General features: G+C 42.3%; 1 protein-coding gene across 1 annotated transcript in view; it reads left to right on the top strand.

Moving 5' to 3' along the window:
• RNF43 (ring finger protein 43) overlaps positions 1 to 13,876 on the top strand; it is a 65,958-nt gene extending 52,082 nt beyond the window's left edge. Inside the window, exon 10 of the mRNA XM_063450070.1 lies at positions 12,760 to 13,876. The gene's annotated coding sequence lies outside the window, so the exon portion shown is untranslated. The remainder of the gene's footprint in view (positions 1 to 12,759) is intronic.
• The last annotated feature ends 5,121 nt before the right edge of the window (positions 13,877 to 18,997 follow it).

An 18,997-nucleotide genomic window follows, 5' to 3' on the forward strand; every position in this document is an offset into this window, starting at 1 on the left:
GGAAAAAAGAGAGAGAGAGAGAGAATAATAAAAAAAAAAAAAAATCATCCCTACAAACTGAGCAGTGTCCAGTCTGGTGTTTTTAGAGAATGGCTTTATTTTTTTTTTTATGTATTTTTATCACTGATATTTTGCATTCAGGTCCTGTGCAAAGTGTTTGCTAGTGCATAATGATGTATGTGAGATCTATTTTTAATGTGAATTACAATATTTCCTGTTTTTTTGTTTTGTTTGTTTTTTGTTTTTCTTAACGTTATTTAATTTATGTCACTGGAGGATTTTGTGCCAGCTGCTTGTATCACATGGAGTGAGCATATTCTATGTATGATTGGATTCCGCAAATCCATGTTTTATTTTTAACCTTAATGTATATTGTATGACTTTGTGTTGATTTGTCATAATGTGTTTTGAGCGTGTGGAGTTTAAAGGAACACTAAAGGGTCAGGAACACAAACATGTATTCCTAAACCTATATTGTTAAAAGCACCATCTAGCCCCCCGGGCACCCTCTCTTCCTCTATAAATATTGTAAAATCTTACTTTTACTCACATCTACTTCTGCTGGTTAATAATATGCTTGTTCTGTATGTAGAGAGAGAGAGAGATGGATGTGTAGAGAGAGAGAGATGGATGTGTAGAGAGAGAGAGATGGATGTGTAGAGAGAGAGAGAGATGGATGTGTAGAGAGAGAGAGAGATGGATGTGAAGAGAGAGAGAGAGATGGATGTGAAGAGAGAGAGAGAGATGGATGTGTAGAGAGAGAGAGAGATGGATGTGTAGAGAGAGAGAGAGATGGATGTGAAGAGAGAGAGAGAGATGGATGTGAAGAGAGAGAGAGAGATGGATGTGTAGAGAGAGAGAGATGGATGTGTAGAGAGAGAGAGAGATGGATGTGTAGAGAGAGAGAGAGATGGATGTGTAGAGAGAGAGAGAGATGGATGTGTAGAGAGAGAGAGAGATGGATGTGTAGAGAGAGAGAGAGATGGATGTGTAGAGAGAGAGAGAGATGGATGTGTAGAGAGAGAGAGATGGATGTGTAGAGAGAGAGAGAGATGGATGTGTAGAGAGAGAGAGAGATGGATGTGTAGAGAGAGAGAGAGAGATGGATGTGTAGAGAGAGAGAGAGATGGATGTGTAGAGAGAGAGAGAGATGGATGTGTAGAGAGAGAGAGATGGATGTGTAGAGAGAGAGAGATGGATGTGTAGAGAGAGAGAGATGGATGTGTAGAGAGAGAGAGATGGATGTGTAGAGAGAGAGAGATGGATGTGTAGAGAGAGAGAGATGGATGTGTAGAGAGAGAGAGATGGATGTGTAGAGAGAGAGAGATGGATGTGTAGAGAGAGAGAGATGGATGTGTAGAGAGAGAGAGATGGATGTGTAGAGAGAGAGAGATGGATGTGTAGAGAGAGAGAGATGGATGTGTAGAGAGAGAGAGAGTGAGATGGATGTGTAGAGAGAGAGAGAGTGAGATGGATGTGTAGAGAGAGAGAGAGTGAGATGGATGTGTAGAGAGAGAGAGAGTGAGATGGATGTGTAGAGAGAGAGAGAGTGAGATGGATGTGTAGAGAGAGAGAGAGTGAGATGGATGTGTAGAGAGAGAGAGAGAGATGGATGTGTAGAGAGAGAGAGAGAGAGATGGATGTAGAGATATGGATGTAGAGCGAGAGGGGGGGATGTAGAGATATGGATGTAGAGAGCGTGTGTTTAGAGAATGTAGCATGTGTTTGCTAACAAGGAATGTAGTGTGTGCATAGGGGATCCAGAGTTTGTATGTCAGGAATATAGTGTGTGTGTGTGTGTATATAGAGGATTTAGAGTGTATAAAGGGAACACTTAAACAACACAATGTAACTCCAAATCAATCACACTTCTGTGAAATCAAACTGTCCACTTAGTAAGCAACACTGAGTGACAATCAATTTCACATGCTGTTGTGCAAATGGGATAGACGGCAGGTGGAAATTATAGGCAATTAGCAAGACACCCCCAATAAAGGAGTGGTTCTGCAGGTGCTGACCACAGACCACTTCTCAGTTCCTATGCTTCCTGGCTGATGTTTTGGCCACTTTTGAATACTGGCGGTGTTTTCACTCTAGTGGTAGGATGAGGAGGAGTCTACAACCCACACAAGTGGCTCAGGTAGTGCAGCTCATCCAGGATGGCACATCAATGCGAGCTGTGGCAAGAAGGTTTGCTGTGTCTGTCAGCGTAGTGTCCAGAGCATGGAGGTGCTACCAGGAGACAGGCCAGTACATCAGGAGACGTGGAGGAGGCCATAGGAGGGCAACAACCCAGCAGCAGGACTGCTACCTCCGCCCTTGTGCAAGGAGGAACAGGAGGAGCACTGCTAGAGACCTGCAAATTGACCTCCAGCAGGCCACAAATGTGCATGTGTCTGCTCAAACGGTCAGAAACAGACTCCATGAGGGTGGTATGAGGGCCCGACATCCACAGGTGGGGGTTGTGCTTACAGCCCAACACCGTGCAGGACGTTTGGTATTTGCCAGAGAACACCAAGATTGTCAAATTCGCCACTGGCGCCCTGTGCTCTTCACAGATGAAAGCAGGTTCACATTGAGCACATGTGACAGACGTGACAGAGTCTGGAGATGCCGTGGAGGACGTTCTGCTGCCTGCAACATCCTCCAGCATGACCGGTTTGGCAGTAGGTCAGTAATGGTGTGGGGTGGCATTTCTTTGGGGGGCAGCACAGCCCTCCATGTGCTCGCCAGAGGTAGCCTGACTGCCATTAGGTACAGAGATGAGATCCTCAGACCACTTGTGAGACCATATGCTGGTGCGGTTGGCCCTGGGTTCCTCCTAATGCAAGACAATGCTAGACCTCATGTGGCTGGAGTGTCAGCAGTTCCTACAAGACGAAGGCATTGATGCTATGGATTGGCCCGCCCGTTCCCCAGACCTGAATCCAATTGAGCACATCTGGGACATCATGTCTCGCTCCCTCCACCAACGTCACGTTGCACTACAGACTGTCCAGGAGTTGGCAGATGCTTTAGTCCAGGTCTGGGAGGAGATCCCTCAGGAGACCATCTGCCACCTCATCAGGAGCATGCACAGTCGTTGTAGGGAGGTCATACAGGCACGTGGAGGCCACACACACTACTGAGCCTCATTTTGACTTGTTTTAAGGACATTACATCAAAGTTGGATCAGCCTGTAGTGTGTTTTTCCACTTGAATTTTGAGTGTGACTCAAAATCAAGACCTCCATGGGTTGAACAATTTAATTTCCATTTTTACATTTTTGTGTGATTTTGCTGTCAGCACATTCAACTATGTAAAGAAAAAAGTATTTCAGAAGAATATTTAATTCATTCAGATCTAGGATGTTATTTTTGTGTTCCCTTTATTTTTGTGAGGTGTGTGTGTGTGTGTGTGTGTATGTATGTATATATATATATGTATATATATATATATATATATATATATATATATATATATATATATATATGTGTGTGTGTGTGTGTGTGTGTGTGTGTGTGTGTGTGTATATATATATATATATATATATATATATATATATATTGTATGTATATGTATCCAAGTAAACGGAATGCACTCCAGGGTCTTTAAGAGATCTGAGCGTTGCTGTGATAACCGCGGCAACACTCCGAACTTGCGAGAGGAACCCGGCGGAGCTGCAGGGTAGAGCTCCACCGGGTCCTCCTCTCCCTCCCTCCCCAGGCAACGTTACAGTGCCTGTGGGCCGGTGATGAAGATCTTTGATCTCCCCACCGGCCCATGAAGGCACACCGCAAGGCTAGCACTCTGATATCATTGGATTGGCTGAGCTTGTCAATGAAGCAGAGCCAGCACAAGACATACACAGCCCTATCCAATCAGCAAATCCTCATAGAGATGCATTGAATCAATGTATCTCTATGGGGAAAGTTCAACATCTCCATGCAGATGTTGGAGACACTGAATGTCAGTGTTGCACACTGTCCAGCACTGACCCAGGAAGCATGTCTAGCAGCCATATAAGGAGTGGCAGTGGAGGTGTCCCTAGGCTGAAATATAAACACTGCATTTTCTCTGAAACAAGTGTTTACTGCAAAACGTCTGAAGGGACTGATTTATAGTCACCAGAACAAATACAATAAGCTGTAGTTGTTCTGGTGACTATAGCGTCCCTTTAAAAATCTTTTTGTGCTCTACAAATTTTACATACATGCTTGGCTGCCTGTTTCATTTAAAACTTGATGTGGTGATGCAGTGTGTATGTATTGCATATGATAGCATAACCAGAAGTATTACTTTACTGAGAGGGTAGTGGATGCATGAAATAGCCTTCTAGCTGAAGTGGTAGAGGTTAACACAGTAAAGGAGTTCAAGCATGCGTAGGCATAAGGCTATCCAAACTATAAGATAAGGCCAGGGACTAATGAAAGTATTTAGAAAATTGGGCAGACTAGATGGGCCGGATGGTTCTTATCTGCCGTCACATTCTATGTTTCTATGTTTGTCTGCTCTTAAAAATTGCACTGCTTTTTCATATTCCCAATATAGAGGGGAGGGGTGAAAGTAATGAAAGTCGCCATGGAATTACCATTTTCCTCCACCTTTATATGAATAATTCACACATTTGAATATTGACATGTATCTTGTATTTTATTATTACTATTCCATAGCATTTTACAATATTATAAAAGGGGGGATTTAACTATAAATAGGACAATTACTATAAAATTTGCAGGAACGATAGGTTGAAGAGGACACTATTCAAACGAGTTTAGTCTATATTTTATGTGTCCCTTTTTTATTAAACACTAGGTGTTTGAGGGCTATTGTGCACTATTGAGCTGCAAAGCATTTTTCTGTATGGTATTTGGTTTTCCACCAAGCTATTTATATTTTATTAAAGTTAACTTAACTTCTACCACAGGGAGGTAACGGGATATGCTATTTTCAAGATAATTGCACATTACCTGTGGCATTCTTTGTGGTAATAATCATATAGTTTAGGGAAAACATGTCAGGATCAATATTTCACATATCCCTATTGATTCTAAACAAAGCATTTTAGGTATATTTTAAATTTAAGAGCACATCCATTTGGACAATGTATTCAAAGAATCCTTACTAGGGTGAATTTTAATTATCCCTTGTTCTCTGTAAATTACCTTTTAAATGGACAATACAGTACCCTAAAACACTTTAACTTGTTGAAAAGCTTTGTGTGAAGAGTGTGTCCTCTATTCCATTTTACAAAAAGTGCAGATTTTAATAGAATTTAACACTTTTCTAAATTAACCTGGTTGCACCCCCCTGGCTGTCAATCGGACAACCAGTCCTTTTACTTCCTGGTTGTTTAGATAAGCGGAGTTAAACTCAAGAGGCAGCAATTGCTCAGTGCATGTGCCTTGCAAAGACTTCATTGAGCTACATTGGGAGTCTGTGATTGGACAGCCACAGAAAGTCTGGGCTGGGTTAGAAGGGGAGGGCTTGCAAAGGCTGCAGATGAGTTCTGCAGCTTTAACAAGATGTTTCATGTATATCCCAATGGAATAAAAAATTATAATTAAATGCACACATGTTTTCATTTGGGATAAATCCACGAACGGTGATTTCTATTTATTTTGTATTTGTGCAGTGGAGTGTTAATTTAAGGTTACTACAATGTAATCTGCCTTCTTTATGGGACTATGTAACATTGTGCTCATTGCCTACTGTCACCCACTGCCCTTGGGTCGGACCAACTGACGAAATTCAGTCTTGATTTATTACTTCTGCGACCTCCCATAAATAATATGTTTGTGAGACTTTATTTGCTCCGCTTTTCAGCTTTTAGACCATATGATCACCGCCATGCATGCTTTGGCATCCCTCCAACTCTGGGGAATGTTAAACTTTCACAACTATTACACTCTGACTAGATTGACAAGTTGATTGCTTTCCCTTCATGTGTCTTCTTGAAACTGCATATTTCATACTTCTCAAGACTTGAAAGACATGACACATTTAGTACATATTTAGCAGAATTGCGTTTCAGACACTGAATAATCCACATGGAATTCTACACCTATCTCAATGATGGCATGGAAATGGATTTTTAGCTATGGATTGATTTTAAGTCTGATGACTAACCTTTAATGCTTGCAAACTACATTTTCCATGTTCACGGGAAACATGGTTCATAAACATTTGCTTGCACAAGTCCTCTGTTGCGGTCACCGGCCCGCCGAGCCTCACGGTCGTGCCCGACCGGCACGACCGCTCCGACTACACGAGCTTACCTGCTCGTCGGCGAGCCGGGAACCGCGCGTGTAGTTCTTCCGGGCATCACGCCCGAATCCAATATGGCGCCGACCACGTGGTCGCGTCTATGGATAGCCCCGCCCCCGAGAATTATACTAACGTGTGCGTGACGTCACGACGTCAACGCACACGTACGTTCTGGGGTCAGAGGTCGCCCTCTGACCAATCATAGCTTAGAGAGGGGTATTTAAACCCCTAATTCACCCTAGTACTTTGCCATGTCATGGTTTCAGTTTCCTGGTTTCCTGAAAGTGCTAGTTTCGTGTTTCTGATTTCCTGGTATCCTGATCCTTGGCGTTTCCCTGGTTATTCTGATCTCTGGTTTCCCTGACTTGGCTTGTCTTATCGGTATTGAGTATTTTCTGGCTTCCTTGACCTCGGCTTTCCCTTTGACCATTCTCTGTCTCTAGCGTATTAGTCCGGCCATTCTAAGGTCCGGTTTACGCTCTGTCCTGTTATTTTTCCTTTTCTGACTTATGTATATGTTTACATAGATTCTGCGTGCTGGACCACATTACTAGTCGTGACATTACGACATGGCCATGGATCCTGCAGAACTATGCAAACATATGATCGCCTGTGAAAATAGGGTGGAGGATATGGACCACAGGTTAGACCAATTTGCTCAGGCATTTCAGACCTTGCTCCAGAGGACTGCCTATTTAGAGGTCCCTCCTGTACCACCTGTGGTTCCGCCACCTGTAGTGGTTCCCGTACCACATAAACCACCGTCCATAACTTTGTCACCGCCCCCTCGTTATGGAGGTGATTCTAAGGAATTTAGAGGTTTTTTAAACCAAATAGAATACCACTTTGAGGCCTCCCCAGGTTCATTCCCAACAGATAGATCTAAAATAGGCTATCTGATGAACCAATTAACTGGAAAAGCCTTGACTTGGGCTAACCCCTTATGGGAAAGTGGTGACGCAATAGCCCGTGATTACAGTACCTTTCTTACGGCCTTTAAGGCTACATTTGAACCTAAAGGCAGGGAGAAGAACGCTGCCAAAGCCCTTATGAGAATCAGGCAAGGCAATCGTTCTGTAGCCGATTATGCAATAGAGTTCAGGACATTAGCGTCTGAGGTTGATTGGACCAATAGCGGTCTGGTGGCTGCTTTCTCTGAAGGTTTAGCTGAGAATATACAAGATGAAACTGCAGCTAGAGACCTTCCGGTTAGTCTTAATTGCCTACATGATAAACATTGATAACCGGCTCAGAGAGAGAGAGAAAAACAAACAACGTAACAGACGTTCTAATTTGTCCATAGCTCCTCGTTTCTCTAACCCAGTGGTGAGTAGCCAAACGCCTCTTCCAGAACCTGAACCCATGCAATTGGGTAGTGCTAAACTCACTGAGGCAGAGAGACAACACAGACGTAACGAGGGGTTATGTATGTATTGTGGCAAGAAGGGACATCTAAGATCGTCATGCCCGGTTCGGCCGGAAAACTTGCACACCTAAGGCACGTACGGGGACCGACCTTAGGTGTGATGTATATGTCCCCTAAATTGACTAAGAACCGTTTCCTGGTCAAAGTAACCTTATCTTTCGAGAACACTACTGTTCAGTGTGAGGCTATGATTGACTCTGGGGCAGCGGAGAATTTCCTAGACAAAGAGTTCTCTGCTAAACATCTCCTGCCCTTAAGACATAAAGAGAAACCTATAGCAGTCGAGGCCATTGATGGAAGGCCTCTTACCCAGCCTTTCATCACACACGAAACTCTGCCAATCACTGTTTCAGTGGGTATTCTCCACTCTGAAGAAATTACCTTTCAAATCATATCTTCACCTACAGTTCCGATAATACTCGGTTTCCCTTGGCTCCTGAAACACAATCCACGTTTAGATTGGATTGAAGGAGAGATTGTGAGTTGGGGTGAGAGATGCAAATGTGTTTGCTTTAAGCAAATCCCACAACCTATTGGCACCATTAATGTTCCTGTTACACCTCCCTTGACCACACAAATTCCTCAGCAGTATATGGATTTGAAAGAGGTATTTAACAAGGTCCAGTCAGAAGGGTTACCTCCTCATAGACCTTATGACTGTACTATAAACTTATTACCAGGGACTATGCCTCCCAAGGGAGGAGTCTATGCCTTGTCCCCCCAGGAAAATCTTTGTTTGGAGGAATATATTAAGGATGCTCTCAGAAAGGGTCATATCCGTAGGTCCTCCTCACCAGCCGGGGCTGGATTCTTCTTTGTCTCTAAAAAAGAAGGAGACCTACGCCCTTGTATTGATTATAGGGGTTTGAATAGGATTACCATAAAAAATGCCTACCCTATTCCCCTTATATCAGAGCTATTCGACAGATTAAAGGGAGCTCGAGTCTTTACCAAGCTCGATCTCCGAAGTGCCTACAATCTAGTCAGAATTAAGGACAGTCACGAATGGAAGACCGCATTTAACACCAGAATGGGACATTACGAATACCTGGTTATGCCGTTTGGATTATGTAACGCTCCAGCGGTATTCCAGGATTTTATCAACGATGTCCTAAGAGAGTACCTTCACATGTTCGTTCTAGTGTATTTGGACGACATTCTCATCTATTCCCCAGACCTAGAGACACATCACGAACATGTGAGAATTGTACTGAAAACCCTGTTACAGAACGGCCTTTACTGTAAACTGGAGAAATGCCAGTTTGACCAAACGGAGATACAATTCCTTGGATACGTTATATCTCCGTCTGGTTTCCAGATGGATCCTCGTAAACTGGAGGCAGTCTTACAGTGGCCATTACCCAAGGGCCTTAAAGCTACTCAACGCTTTATAGGTTTTGCGAATTACTACCGCAAATTCATAAGGGGATTTTCCTCCGTGATTTCCCCTATAACCAATTTAACAAAAAAAGGAGCAAATTGTATATCTTGGCCCAAAGAAGCAAGAGAGGCATTTGAACGATTAAAATCTTTATTTTCCTCAGCACCTGTCCTGACCCATCCTGATCCATCCAAACCATTTATCCTAGAGGTGGATGCATCAGAGACAGGAGTTGGAGCCATTCTGTCTCAAAGAGAGAGTCCTGATACGCCTTTACATCCCTGTGGATTTTACTCTCGCAAACTCACACCTGCAGAGAGGAATTACGACATAGGGAATAGGGAACTTTTGGCCATTGTACTTGCCCTTAAGGAATGGAGGCATCTCTTGGAAGGTTCCAAAGAGCCACTTTTGATCTTTACTGATCATAAGAATTTGGCTTATATTGGGGACGCTAAGAGACTGTCCTCTCGTCAGGCTAGGTGGTCATTGTTCCTCTCCCGATTCAATTTCGTAATTACATACAGACCTGGTACTAAAAACACCAAGGCAGATGCACTTTCTCGGCAGTTTGAGACAGATGAAGTTCCGGAACAGGTGATATATCCTATTGTACCTCCTGAATGCCTCATTGCCACTACAGTTTCCGAAGTGTCTTCTCCACTCTTCTGTGCCATAATAGCAGATCAAACTCAGGCACCTGTGGGAAAACCTCCGGACAAACTGTATGTGTCACCTCAGTTTCAAAAGAAGGTACTAGATTTGTTCCATGACAGCCTCACAGCGGGCCATCCTGGAGTCCATAAAACTCTCTCTGCCATCTCCAGGAGATTTTGGTGGCCTGCTCTTAGAAACGATGTCAAAGATTATGTTGGGGCATGTCAAATATGTGCTGTTTCTAAAGTTCCTCCCAGGTCACCTCCTGGACTATTACAACCACTGCCCATACCTAGTGCTCCATGGACCCACTTGGCCATGGATTTCATTGTGGATCTACCCAGTTCAAACGGGTTTAATACAGTCCTTATGGTCATTGATAGATTCACGAAGATGGCACATTTCGTCCCACTTAAAAAATTACCATCTGCTCAAGATCTAGTTCAAATATTCTTGAGAGAGATCTTTCGGTTGCACGGTGTACCCAAAAGCATAGTATCTGACAGAGGTACCCAGTTTGTTTCTAGGTTTTGGCGTTCCTTTTGCAAACAATTGGGCATCGAACTCTCCTTTTCGTCAGCATATCACCCTCAAACAAATGGAGCAGCAGAGAGGGCGAATCAGTCTTTAGAAGCCTATTTACGTTGCTTTATAAATGCCAATCAATCTAACTGGTACGAGCTCTTACCCATGGCTGAGTTCGCCAGAAACAACGCCACTCATGAATCTTCTAATCACAGTCCATTCTTTGTTAATCAGGGTTATCACCCCACTGTTTTTCCTTCTGCATTCTCAGACACAGAAATCCCCGCTTTGAACACCCGTTTAGATTCGATTCATGATACTTGGGATTCCGTCCATTCAGCTCTGCAAAAAGCCTCATTACGAGCGAAGGTCCAAGCTGACAAGAAACGGGGCGCTAATCCTGTCTATATTCCAGGTGACAGGGTGTGGCTCTCCACAAGACATATCAAGCTTAAGGTCCTGTCCATGAAATTTGCCCCTCGGTACATTGGTCCCTTTCGAGTTACCCAACGTATTAATCCAGTGACCTATACTTTGGCACTACCGGCTCATATGAGAATAGCGAATACTTTCCATGTGTCTCTGCTCAAGCCCCTTACTTGCAATCGCTACACAAGGGTATCCACTCCTCCTCCGCCCTTGGTAGTGGGTGATCAAGAGGAATACGAAGTCCGTTCTATCATGGACTCCAAATTATCCAGAGGTGTCTTGTCCTATCTCGTTGACTGGAAGGGTTATGGTCCCGAGGAACGTTGTTGGGTTCCTGCTGACCGGGTCCATGCGCCCCGTCTTATCCGGTCATTTCACAACCGCTTTCCTCTTAAGCCGGGTCCTTCCCGCTCGGTGCGCGGTCTTCGAGTGGGGGGTACTGTTGCGGTCACCGGCCCGCCGAGCCTCACGGTCGTGCCCGACCGGCACGACCGCTCCGACTACACGAGCTTACCTGCTCGTCGGCGAGCCGGGAACCGCACGTGTAGTTCTTCCGGGCATCACGCCCGAATCCAATATGGCGCCGACCACATGGTCGCGTCTATGGATAGCCCCGCCCCCGAGAATTATACTAACGTGTGCGTGACGTCACGACGTCAACGCACACGTACGTTCTGGGGTCAGAGGTCGCCCTCTGACCAATCATAGCTTAGAGAGGGGTATTTAAACCCCTAATTCACCCTAGTACTTTGCCATGTCGTGGTTTCAGTTTCCTGGTTTCCTGAAAGTGCTAGTTTCGTGTTTCTGATTTCCTGGTATCCTGATCCTTGGCGTTTCCCTGGTTATTCTGATCTCTGGTTTCCCTGACTTGGCTTGTCTTATCGGTATTGAGTATTTTCTGGCTTCCTTGACCTCGGCTTTCCCTTTGACCATTCTCTGTCTCTAGCGTATTAGTCCGGCCATTCTAAGGTCCGGTTTACGCTCTGTCCTGTTATTTTTCCTTTTCTGACTTATGTATATGTTTACATAGATTCTGCGTGCTGGACCACATTACTAGTCGTGACATCCTCACTATCTCTTGCTTTTGTAACACAGAGTTTTACTTCTTTGTAGGTTTTGTGAATCTATTGTACAGCGCTGCAGGAAATGTTGGAGCTATATAAATAAAAGTAATAATTAGTCAGCCGTTACAGCCAATATCCATATTATTGTGATTCCCACCCCCACCCTCAACATATCTATAAGTGTGTTTTACAAAATGTAACAATTGGGAAGACTGGAGATGTCCCAAGCATATTAAATGAACACTATAGTGTACTTTTGCCCTTTCGGGCCTCGCCCCAGCTAAATAACCCTTTAACCCCTTAATGACCAAACTTCTGGAATAAAAGGGAATCATGACATGTCACACATGTCATGTGTCCTTAAGGGGTTAAACACTGATTCTATTGCCAAGGTCCCTCAATACTGGCTCAGTCTCCTCCGATGTCAGGGCACCTAGTATGCATGCATGGCGAGCGCAGCACACTTATTAGGCCCTCCCCAAAGGAAACAATTGACTCAGTTTTTTCCTACGGGGATTTGCAACATGCTGTAAGACAACACCATCCAGCGTAGTTTCACCGAGTTAAAACTGTGGAACTGCAGGAAGCGTCGTTAATGGCGGTCTGGTAGAAGCAGTTTTAACACTGCAATGTAAACATTGCAGTTTCTCTAAAACTGCTATGGTGTACATTACAGGGCTAAGGGGACAGGGGCACTGCACTGAGACCACTTCAATGAGATGAAGTGGTCTGTTTGCTTATAGTGTCCCTTACATCACTAACTCTACAGCTTTATGCTACCACCAGAAACAAATTATCAAGTGAATCTGTCGACCAATAGCCACTCTCTACAACCAACTAGGAAATCGTGTTGTCATGTGATGCTAATATTGAAACTTTAAAAACAAATTGGGTTCATGTACTTCTGGAGTTTGGAAGCATTTAGAATACTGTATTTTATTCTAGTTCAGATAATCTGTTAATTATATAACCCCAAGTCTCTTTCTATGTCGTTGCATCATGCTTATAACCAGTTCTTTCCTTTTCCTCAGAGAGCCTTCCTGTGATGGGACCTGACGCTTCGGCACTCTGTCTAAACCCAGCATACTGATATCTGCTGCATCTTTGGGGAATACACGTCCACAGTCATTCAGAAGACCCCATTCATACTCCTTTGAACCATCATTCAGGAACACTTTCTTTAGAAAACCATGAAATCTGCTTTGGAGGAAAACGTAACCAGCATTTAATTGGGAAAACCTTCTATTGCCTGTGTAGCATTTGGATGTATAAAGAGGATATGCTCCTATCCTTCATTTAAACATTCCATATGCATCATCCCTGCAAAAGGGTGCACTAAAGGACTCCTATTGGCAGATCATTTGCCAGTGCTATGTTGGGATGACTTTGTTAAGCTGAACTGCCTATCTAATGAACCATGTTCTTCTAATTCACTGGGTGGGTGTTGTTGATTTGTTGAAATTTGCACTTAATTCCAATCTTTTGAAAAGTTGGGGGATGGAATCTTTCTCCCCTATGGCACTTGAAGGTTTATCCTTCACATTGTGCATTAGTGAAATAAGTAGGGGGATTAATTTGTAAGAAAATGTTCTCCGCTTTACTGATCATTGTGTCAATTTGTTGCCAAATTAGTTGTAATAGTTTATACAAGTTTGACTTTTTTTTATAATCCTTTGAGCGCCAGAGAGGTGAGCAATGTATTAAAGGTACTGCTCCCCAACTGTGGCACTCAATGGGTTACACCTTGTACGTCTAGGGCTTTTACAACAACCAGCATATGACAAGGTGGTAGGTGCCAATCTTGAATACACTACACTACGGGCTTTTTAAAGAGATGTCACTTGAATTGGAATATCCATGATATGTTAAGCATGGACCACCACAAGCCCCAAATTCAAATGGTAGAGTAGATGTCTCTACTGGGGCCTGTGGTCATGGTCATTTCTTTGAGCCTAGATGCAATGTATACACTAAAAAAAGAAGAAATTCTATGTTCCTTTATTCCAGTGCCTCACATGCCACAATTTGATTGTATGCTCTTGTGCCTCAATTCTGCCTTGTACAGTTATGTATATAAAAACAAAATAAGCTTTTGTATATTTGTAAAAGTATTATATTTATAAAACAACATGTTCTTTGAAGAACTAATGAAGACAATTTTCCTATGGATTTCAGTCTTTGGTCATTTATTTTAACACATACAAAGAAATGATCCTGAATATTGCTATCCCATGCTGAGAATTAGTTAGTATCCAGTGTCGCTTATTAAAGCTTTTCATTTATTTTAAATTTTTAACATTATGATTTATATTGTATTTAAATTCTCCGATCAAAACATGAAGGTTAAGTGTCACAAATGGACTGCCTCACTGAAATATGGCGAAGGAGAGATGTTTGGTTATGCCAACGCAGAAAGTGCTGACTTCCAGTCCATATGGATTTTTAGCATGGTCATTTGAAGATCTATTTCCATTTTTGGTTCTATTTATGGACTAGAGGTCTCCTGTTTCTGAGCAGTATACAGAGAAACCAGTGGTACCTTGGTGTACATAAATGCATTTGTGAAGCTTATTACATTTGAGAGTAGTTTACATTTTAACTATATACGTTTGTCTTGCTCAAGTTCAGCTGTGATTGAGTGCATGTCCCGCAACTTGTAGCCAAACCCCATTTGAAAAATGAAATGCACATAGTTTTCTAAAGATAAAATGTATACTTTGTTCTTAAAGGGACCCTATAGCCACGCAGACCAGATGTTTTTAACATTTGGCAAGTTGTTGATCCTTGTGGAAAAGGTATCCACATAGATATGAACTATTAGGTAAATAGAAATTAGAATTTGATTCCAAAACCGTTAAACCACAAGTTGTTCTATCTCAGTTGAAGTTCAGCAACTACACTAGTGAGGTATCACAATTATCCGCCAGTAACAATCTCGTCTTCTATGAAAGCATGCTAGAGGTCAATAGGATATGCTAGTTGAAATGGTTTGTCCTATTTGTACCTTGTTATCACTCTAAGGAAATGATATGCTTGATCAGGAAACAAAACATCCTATGCTAGTCCATTTCATTTACAATTGATTTTCATACTCTTTCTTTGTATGGTGAAGTGAATACATATTGTTGAACATAATTGTTCTAATTATACAAAATCAAGCTTGTTATGATAGTAGTTTTACTAATCAGAGAGTGTTAATCTGTTTACATGGAGAAGAAAAAAAAACAGTGTGTGAAGCAAATTATGAATCTGCCAATCTTGGCTGTGTGCTGCAGACAAGGTCCTTATCCCACAAAACCAATCTAGAATTAAAAATAAAGGCAAGCTTAAGCACTCAGCAAAAATATTGGTGCATTGGCGGTTTATTCAGGCATCACAGAAAGGGTAACATTTCGACAAAGTGTCTTGTGTTTAAAAGATACTGGGCAGGGCCGGTGCAAGGAATTTTGCCGTCCCTCCCCCTTCCCCCCCCCAAGTGACATCACAATGCCCCACCCATATGATCTGCCATATGAACTAACGCTAGTGCTGCACACAGTGTGTGTGTTTAGCAGGGGCAGGCTATAGACACCGGAACCACTTCATTAAGCTGTAGTGGTTCTGGGGACTATAGTGTCCCTTTAATTAATGTAAATTAGGGATTAGTGTCACTAATAACATACTAGATTGCCTACTTACAACCAGATGTGGATGATGATGGGCTCTAGCTGCAGTCTGGCTCCGCTGGTCTGGTGTAGAACAGGATCTCTGGAGGCTGTTTGTAACTGTGGTCACAAAATTCAATGTTCTGGGAGAACGGAAAGCAGCCCCATTTTTTGGGGTCCCTTACACAGCTCAAGGTCTGGGCCTGATGGTGAGTATGCCCATAAGGTCCATCCATAAGTCCACCTACATGTTCCACCCATGAGTTCGCTCACAGGGAGTGGAGTGTGCAGGGGATGTGTTATGTGTTATTGTAGTGGATCTAATGTGTGTGCTTATGGAATGTAGTGTATAGGGATACCAGTTTGTGTAGGTGATGCAGTGTGTTTGTGTGTAGTGGAAGCAGTGTGTTTTTGTGTAAGGGATAGAAAGCAGTGTGTGTTTGTGTACAGGGGATGTATTGTGTGTTTCTGGTTGTGTGTAAGGCATGTATTGTGTGAATCTGTGTTTGTGTATGTAAGGGGTGGATTGAGTGTGTGTGTAAGAGATGCATTGTGTTTCTGTGTGTATGTAAGAGAAGCAGGATGTGTTTGCATGTGTGTAAGGGATACATTGTGCTTTTCTGTGTATGTGTGCAAAGGGTGCATTGTCTTTATGTGTAAGGGTTGCATTGTGTGTTTCTCTGTGTGTAAGGGAAGCATGTTGTGTTAATGTGTGTGTAGGGATGCATTGTGTGTTTCTGTGTATGTATAAGGATGCATTGTGTGTGTGTGTGCGTGCGTGAAAGAGCCCCCTGTCCTATAGAGCTCTCCCCTGTCCCTTAGTGATCTCTCCTCTCACAGCCCCCACCCTCCCTGTGTTCTTCTCACTCCCCCCACCCCCCTTGTGTTCTTCTTACTCCGCGGACCGGAGAGGAGCTCGGCCAAGCTACACACAGGGATGGGGAGGTGAGGAGAGAGGCAGTGCTACAGCCGCCTGATTGTAATTGTGGTTATAGAGTAAAACAACCTATATGTTGTGTTAAGACTTTTACATTACAAAGATAAAGCTGCACACCAAAATAAAATTTGGTTGGTGGAGGCAGCCAGTGGCCCTATAGCATTTTTGATATTACTTGTTGACTTCTCACTTTAATTATCCTAAAACAAAGTGTAGTGTTCTACAATGACATTATGCTACACCATGTCGTTCACGCTGGCAACCATTTCCACTGCAATGTCCTCCTAACCTTGTATGTATCACAATGCATGCAAAAATAAACAATAGAAAAAAAAAATGTTAAAAAAATAAAACCGTAAACACAATTAGACTAATAGAGCCCATTAAACACAAAACAATTGAATATAAACATTTCAAGTAACAAAAAAAAGTCAGTTTTGTATTTTGTTTTTGTGTGAGCCCTGTATTCATTATGCTCACATATGCTCATTATGTGCATATAAAGTACACTTTGCAGGATTTGCTTTTAAATGAATCCCTTTTTCCCCTCTATTTCTCTTTGGTTTTATTTTTTGGATATGGGCAGAGCGTAGGTAATTTCTATTTCGGTTGCCAAGCGGATTTACCCACAATCTCTAAAAGAATCCCGCAGAAGGGCAAACTGCAGACATCATGGACAGAGGAGAAAACAATATGGAGGCCCCACGTATTAAGATTTGGCACAAGGAAGAAAAGACTATAAATGAAGAGAAGTGGTAATGGGGGTGGGGAGACATTCTCATTAAGATACAATGAACATAAGCAAAGGAATGCTAAATTCTAAAAAGCAACAAACAAAAAGGTATAGTAAATGGCGCTAGAGAACAGCTGCTAGAACACACTAGTGGGATTTAATCACCACAGTCCCACAATAAACATAACACAAGAATACAAAAAAGTGTGCAGCGCTCGTGGTAAATACACGCAATAGTATCTTGGTGGTGTATCCCAAAGGTGTATGTACACGTAATAAAATCTTAGTGGTATATCCCAAAGGTGTATATATAGGATAAGGGTAAATTCTTAGTGGTATATCCCAAAGGTGTATATATAGGATAAGGGTAAATACCTTATTATGATAGGTCTGTATCAATTCCTATACATAATAAACAAGAAAGAGCATAGTATAATACTGCTTTACAAAGTGGATCAAATATAGCAGTCTTAATGGTCCCACTCACATGGGTTGGAGCCTGTTAGTAAATAAACTGGCTCAGGTAGAAGCGTTTTGGGGAGAAATTTCCACTGTGGTCCACCGGGCTGGAGCTTGAACCTCCGAATATATGGAGAATAGAGCAGGCAAAACACCAATTTTAGAAAATTATCCAATGTATAATTTATTAACAAGCATATAAAATCTTACATTCCAAATTGGGTGATGTCAGCATAAGGCACAACGCGTTTCGACGTCACAATACGTCTTCCTCAGGTGCAGTACTGTATACAAACTCCACATACATTTAAATAAGCTATTTTGCCCGGGAAAAAAGTGCAAAGAATCCGCCCCCCTTGTCCCTCATCCAATCGCATAAGTCCCTTCAGTCTGTAGCTCCGGACTCTAGCGTTGTTGTCCTCACTTCCGCGTTCTTGCGTTCCACCGCCGTTACTTCCGGGTTCACTTGCGTTCCACTTACAATATCTATGCGTTCCACTTACGATATTCATGCGTTCCAGCAGTTTAACAAGTCCGTTTTTGCTTATAGTCATTCAGATTAATTGTCCAACATATATAGGATGAAGTTAGCTCGAGGCAAGGAAGGAAAAAGAGGGAGGGAAGAGGCATATAAAAAATCATCAGTTTGAACTACCCTAAACAAGAGAAATACTTAGAAAATCTATCTACAGAATTTATTATAAATACACAATAAAAACATTTGTTAAAAATATACTAAAACATATTAAATATAATTATACATTTCAAAATCAATATTCAAGCAATTTGGAGAGAGGGTTTCCAACTCGAAGATCCATTTCATCTCAGTTTAATTTAGGATGTATAATTATATTTAATATGTTTTAGTATATTTTTAACAAATGTTTTTATTGTGTATTTATAATAAATTCGGTAGATAGATTTTCTAAGTATTTCTCTTGTTTAGGGTAGTTCAAACTGATGATTTTTTATATGCCTCTTCCCCCCCTCTTTTTCCTTCCTTGCCTCGAGCTAACTTCATCCTATATATGTTGGACAATTAATCTGAATGACTATAAGCAAAAACGTACTTGTTAAACTGCTGGAACGCATGAATATCGTAAGTGGAACGCAAGTGAACCCGGAAGTAACGGCGGTGGAACGCAAGAACGCGGAAGTGAGGACAACAACGCTAGAGTCCGGAGCTACAGACTGAAGGGTTTATGCGATTGGATGAGGGACAAGGGGGGCGGATTCTTTGCACTTTTTTCCCGGGCAAAATAGCTTATTTAAATGTATGTGGAGTTTGTATACAGTACTGCACCTGAGGAAGACGTATTGTGACGTCGAAACGCGTTGTGCCTTATGCTGACATCACCCAATTTGGAATGTAAGATTTTATATGCTTGTTAATAAATTATACATTGGATAATTTTCTAAAATTGGTGTTTTGCCTGCTCTATTCTCCATATATTCGGAGGTTCAAGCTCCAGCCCGGTGGACCACAGTGGAAATTT

This window comes from Pelobates fuscus, chromosome 1 (genome assembly GCF_036172605.1).
Source record: "Pelobates fuscus isolate aPelFus1 chromosome 1, aPelFus1.pri, whole genome shotgun sequence".
Taxonomy (NCBI): Eukaryota; Metazoa; Chordata; class Amphibia; order Anura; family Pelobatidae; genus Pelobates; species Pelobates fuscus.